The sequence below is a fragment of the Cavia porcellus genome, unplaced genomic scaffold (assembly GCF_034190915.1).
Source record: "Cavia porcellus strain 051 isolate PalLab524CR breed Dunkin Hartley unplaced genomic scaffold, mCavPor4.1 scaffold_15, whole genome shotgun sequence".
In the NCBI taxonomy this organism is placed as follows: domain Eukaryota; kingdom Metazoa; phylum Chordata; class Mammalia; order Rodentia; family Caviidae; genus Cavia; species Cavia porcellus.
Genome location: NW_026947498.1, coordinates 68,505,429 through 68,511,143, shown reverse-complemented (window position 1 = coordinate 68,511,143; position 5,715 = coordinate 68,505,429). Strand labels below are relative to the sequence as shown.

The window sequence follows — 5,715 nt, the reverse complement described above, 5'->3', positions numbered from 1 at the left end:
AGATGTTTGATCATTAGCTCATAATGCCGCATAGAACAATTTGACTTTATCCCACTAGGAATTTTTGGAAGGATTAAGGGAATTTCAAAAGTTTTTAAAGAATTAGTTTCAACTAGAAGAAATAAATGCCATCTTCCCTCAATTTGGTGTTTCCAAGAAAAATCAGTACAAAAAAAATATATTACTTTGCATGTTTTATGCCACTTTCACAAAATAAAAACATTTCCAGTTTTACAATCTTTCATAGGAAGTGGGTGAGACTACAAATATCTCCTTAATTCTCTTTATTGTAGCTTTGAAATTTATCTCTCAGATAAACATCTTAGGTAAGAAATTAATATAATAGATGATTTTTAAAAGTTGAGCAATCTAAATAGATGTTAAGTACACATTTGAGTTTGCATAATCCAGTTAAATTTTTTTTGGTATTATAGAAGAGAAAGTTGTTGGGAAGTTTTAAAATTAACTTTGAGTAATAGAAAAATGAAAATAAAATATTGAAGTAACAATGATCAATAAAATTCAACATGTTCAGATTTTATTTTACAGTGTGAAAGTTATCTTTACAGAGATATTGGTGCATTATCAAATCTCACTTGTAACTTTTCAGAATGGAAAATTTTGACTTTTGTGCTTGTGTGATTGACTGCAACAAAATATCTTAATTTGATACAATCATGACAATGTAAGTTAAAGTGATTGAAGGACATTTCTATGGTTCCTTGTATCTCTGTGCCTATTGTACAACTCTTTGGAAAAAAAATTTACTGAATTTAATATTCCTTGCATTAACTACATTGCAAGCACTAAACTTAGGACTACTCAGGACTTTTGTTAATAGAGGGCACAAAGAAAATTGAATCAGTTTGTTGAAGTCAAAAGTCTCTCATGATTCTTAATTTTTAATAATATTTTAGCCTGTGCATAGTAATGCTCTTTTTAGATATATATTTACAAATAAAAATTCTAAAGCGCATTATCATTTGTATTCAATGAAGATAAATTTATAGCAATTATTTTTATGGTTGGTTTTTAATTTTAAAAATACTCTTTATATTTTAAAATTAGACAAGCTGTATTTTCTGTAATGTTTCTTTTTCAGTTAAAAGTATTTTATTTAAATATTTAGAGGTGAGATTATGAAAAAAGTTTTTACACATGGAAATACCTTAACAGTCTGTAACCCTCCATGCATTTGTTTCTTTTCAACATATTCAAAATTAAAACATATATTAATCATGAAATCATCTCTTATTTAATGCAAACATTAAATGATATAGTGATAGCAACATCAGCATATACAATATAAGGAAATAAATTTAAGATTATATTACTGAAATTATAGATTTTTTTACTGGAATAAAAATCTAGTTAGTCTTTTTGAATATCTAGCTCATACAATTTCAGACATATTTGAGACAAATGTATGTAGTTCTAAAAAACTCTTTCTAAGTTAAAACGATTTACATTAAATTTGCATGCCCCTCTAGGTGAATTATCATTTTGATACTTACTGTGGAGAATTTTAAATGCATATAAAAGTAGACAAAAGTAAAATAATTTACAATATCAGTGAAATGACAAACATTTCTGGGGAAGATGTTAGATGCACAAAAATATTGCCTCATTGTGTTTCATTTGTGACTGCTTCTCACTTATGCCTTCATTTTAGTGATAGTTTGGACATGGCAGAAGACAATAAGACTCTGGTAACCAGTTTTGTCCCTGTGGGACTGACAGATTGTCCCGTGTTACAGGCACCCTTGTTCTTAGTGTTTCTTGTCATCTACCTCATCACCACGGTGGGCAACCTTGGACTGATTGTTCTCATCTGGAAGGACCCTCACCTTCACACCCCCGTGTACTTTTTCCTCAGCAGTTTAGCCTTTGCAGATGCATGCACTTCGTCTTCTGTGACTCTGAGAATGCTTATCAACTTCTTATCTAAGAATCATTAAATGTCCTTGGCTGGGTGTTTCACTCAGTTTTACATTTTGGTTCCAGTGCAACTACGGAATGTTTCCTTTTGGTAGTGATGGCATATGACTGCTTCGTAGCTATATGTAATCCCTTGCTTTACCAGGTGGTGATGTCCAATAGCCTCTGTACTCGGTCTATAGGTGTTTCATATTTTGTTGCTTTTATGCATTCAGCAATTCATGTGAGTGTGTTAGCTAGACTAACTTTTTGCAGGTCCAATATCATAGATTATTTCTACTGTGAAATTTTACAACTATTCTAAATTTCTTGCACTGATCCAACAGTTAACATATTTCTGGTTTTAGTCTTTTCAGCCTTTATACAAGTCTGCCGTGATTCTGATGGGCCTTCCTTTATAGGTTGTTTCTTCCTCTAACAGCTTTTAATATTCTGTTCTTATATTGAATTTCTGGGATCTTGATTATTATATGCCTGGGTGTGGCTCTGTTTTGGTTGTAGGTGGCTGGAGTTCTGTATGCTTCATACATCTGCATATCATTTTCTTTTCCTATATTTGAGAAGTTTTCCTTAATTATTTCTGTGAATAGCCTTTGTAATTCCTTTGTTTGTACTCCTGCTTCTTAATTCACATTCTTTATTCTCAAGTTATAGATCCTCTTGTCATCTTCTAGCCTGTGTATTGTCACTGCTTGTTTCCTTGTTATTTTTAAAACGTTTCTCCTTTCATAATCCCACAAGCAAACCTGTCCTCCAGTTTGGATGATCTATCCTTAGATTCTTTCAAGCAGTTTTGCCATATTTCCATAGAGTTTTTAATTTCATGGTAATCTCTTTGAATCTGCTTCATGTATTCTATATTTTCTTTATATTCTTCATCAAATGGTTCTCTCCTTTGCTTGAGTTCCTCCATTCTTCTGTCTGTGTCTTCTTTAGGGGTGCATAGCATTTCTCTCATTAATCTTCTTATATGTTGCTTTACTTGGCTAAATATTTCCCTTTTGAACTCATTTATGAGGTTCTGAATATATCTGTTTATGTCCACTGGAGCTGTGTCTGATATTGCATGTTTGCTGTCCTCATTCTCCTTTGTATTTACCTGACCTGATCAGTGTTCTCAGGATTGGGACCTGGGGACTTCTTTTTGTTGCTTCCTCCTCCCACCTTTTTTGTTTCTTCCAGGAAGCCCCAGTTTCTTTCTTTCTTGGTTACAATTCTTCTGAAGCACACTGGCTAGGTGACCCTTCCCACTGCAGTGTGCTAGTGAGTTGCAAACAGGGGCAGCATATGCTGGCCCTTTCCCTCTGGGTCAGTCCACCTGCTGAGGCCTTCACTGTGTTAGTGTGCACCACCGCCATAGGGAATTGATTTTGGATAACCTATTGGGTCTCAGCCAGGTCACATGACCCAGGCCAAGCTCACTCCACCAATCCCCTTTGGGAAGGGAACAGCTGACTGAAGTTACTGCTGCCCCTCATTCCTGTCAGTCCTGTCCAGTCCCAGAATGTCATCTGTTGAGCACCTTTCTCTGTGGAATGATTTTGTTCCTGTCACTCACCACAGGTTGATGTAGTTTCCCCGGTAGCTCAGCTCTCTCTTTGGCTTGCCGACCCCAAACCACAGTGTGACTGTATTGCCAGTGAGTCGAAGTGGTGGGATTTCTGACAGCTTGGTAAGTCACTGCCCCTCGGATTTGGGTGCTGCAGCAGGAGCACTGAACCTTCAGCTGTTCCAATAGTAGCACCAGGACTGTATGTTTGATTGGTTCTTCTCACCTTAGTTTCCTCCTGGGATGAGAGAATTCATCTCCCTCTGTTTGGGACTCCCCACGCTGTATTATGTTGAATTCTAGGTTGACAATCTCAGGGAGCCTCTGTAGCCTGCTTTTATCTATCCACCATGTTTGCTTCTCCACCAATTTCTTCTTCAGGAACCAGTAAAATCTGAGTGTGAGCGTGGGTCAAGGCATTGTTTCCAATGGAGCTTCATCTTGTGTGGACTTAGGATCCCTTGGGTCCCCATAACAATGAATATGTCTTAGTGTCTTTTTTCCTCACTGTGAATTGCACTGGAATTTCAATAACTTTTCCATGAGATTACAAATATAAGCTTCCCAGACTGAGATGAGGATTGGTAGGGATGCTCTGTATTATTTGCTTGTACTTCTTCACCTTAGAAATGTCTGTTCATCTCAGATGTCTATTCTTGGATTGGGTCCTTAAATTTGGAAGTTATAATTTGCTTAGTTTTTTTTGTATATTTTAGAAAGTAATCCTTTTTCTGAGGAACATCTGGCAAAATTTTCCGCACACTGTAGATTGTCTCTTTACTCTTTTGGTGGTTACTCTGACTTTGAAAAAGCTTTTGAATAAGGCGAGATTTCAGTTTTTGATACTTTGTGATAGTTCCTATGAGATGGCAATTTTGCTTATAAAGTCTTTACCTATACCATTGGTGTTTCCCTTATTCTGTATTCCAGCAGATTAATGTTTCTGTTTCAAAATTTAGATCTTTAATCTATGTAGATTTCAGTTTAATGCATTGTGGTGAGGTAAATGTTAATTTGTCACTTCACCATTTAAAACATCCAGAAAATTGTATATAGTGTATAAGCCTTTAATATGCCAATTTTATCCTCAGAGGAGAAAATTTAAAGAGGATTCGGGAAAAAATAGAGATATAGAAGTAGAGGAGTTTAGAATCAAAGCTGAAGGACAAGAGAGGGTCATACAAACCTTTGGAATTGATGAAGAAAATAAAGAAATAAAGAAGAAAGAAATAAAAGAAAGAACAGAACAGAACAACAACCACCAAAAAATCCACATAGAAACCACACTCACTCATATAAAAATAAGATCAAACAATGAAGAACAAAACCAACCAACCAATCAACCATCCAAATAAACAATACATAGTAGAAAGGGAGGGAAACCGAAAGGGAGGAGTAGAGAGAGAGAGACAGAGACAGAGACAAAGAGAAGTCCTCTTTAAAGTGTGTCTCTGCTGTTACTGGTAGACAGCATTTGGAGACAGAGTCCAGATTCATGTTGATTTATCCCAGTAAACGGGAAATAGCTGTATGGTGAAGTAGTGGATAATCTTAGCGAGCCCACACTTTTATTTTACCTGAAATTCAGTCTTATTTATGGCCATAAACTGCAATTAAACTAGTTTGCAGCAGTCAACATGCATTCTGTGGGCTTGAACTCAGCTGGGAGTTTCTGAATGGAGCCAGCAATTGTTCTGAGTTCCAAACTATATTGCCCTCTCTTCCAGGTGGCTCCTGGCCAATTGCCCACTACCATGCTATGTAATCTGCTGTGCTCACAATCCAGTGCAGTTCGCATCATCCACGCCTCTTTGTATTGCTGCATGGAGGCCTCTGGGGTTGCCAGCAGCTACCGTGTGTCTGCAGGTTAGAACTTCTCCTCCCACACTGTGAATCCTGATTCAGGGAAAGTGTATCACCCGCTGCCTCCTTCTTCTTCTTCACTAAAGTTCCTCCATGTGCTCTCCCTGTAGGCTCAATTCTAACTTCAGATCCTTCCCTTCTTCTCTTCTTTGCTTTGCTATATTCCAGTGTCTGGACAGTAAATCTCAGAGAGACTTTTTCTCTGCTGCTTACCACTTTGCCATTTTCCTAGAAGCTCTGTTTCATTTTCTTTACAGAGTCTGTACTTTAATAAGCTGGCATAGCAGGTACTTATGAGAAGGAAGACAATATTCAATTTTCTGAAGCAGATGGAAGATGAAGCTGAAAGCAAATCTCTGCTCCAA

General features: G+C 36.6%; 1 pseudogene; it reads left to right on the top strand.

Annotated features, from left to right (window-relative positions):
* Positions 1-1,685: 1,685 nt before the first annotated feature.
* On the top strand, positions 1,686-5,358 carry LOC100729072 (olfactory receptor 5AC1-like; annotated as a pseudogene).
* Positions 5,359-5,715: the final 357 nt, after the last annotated feature.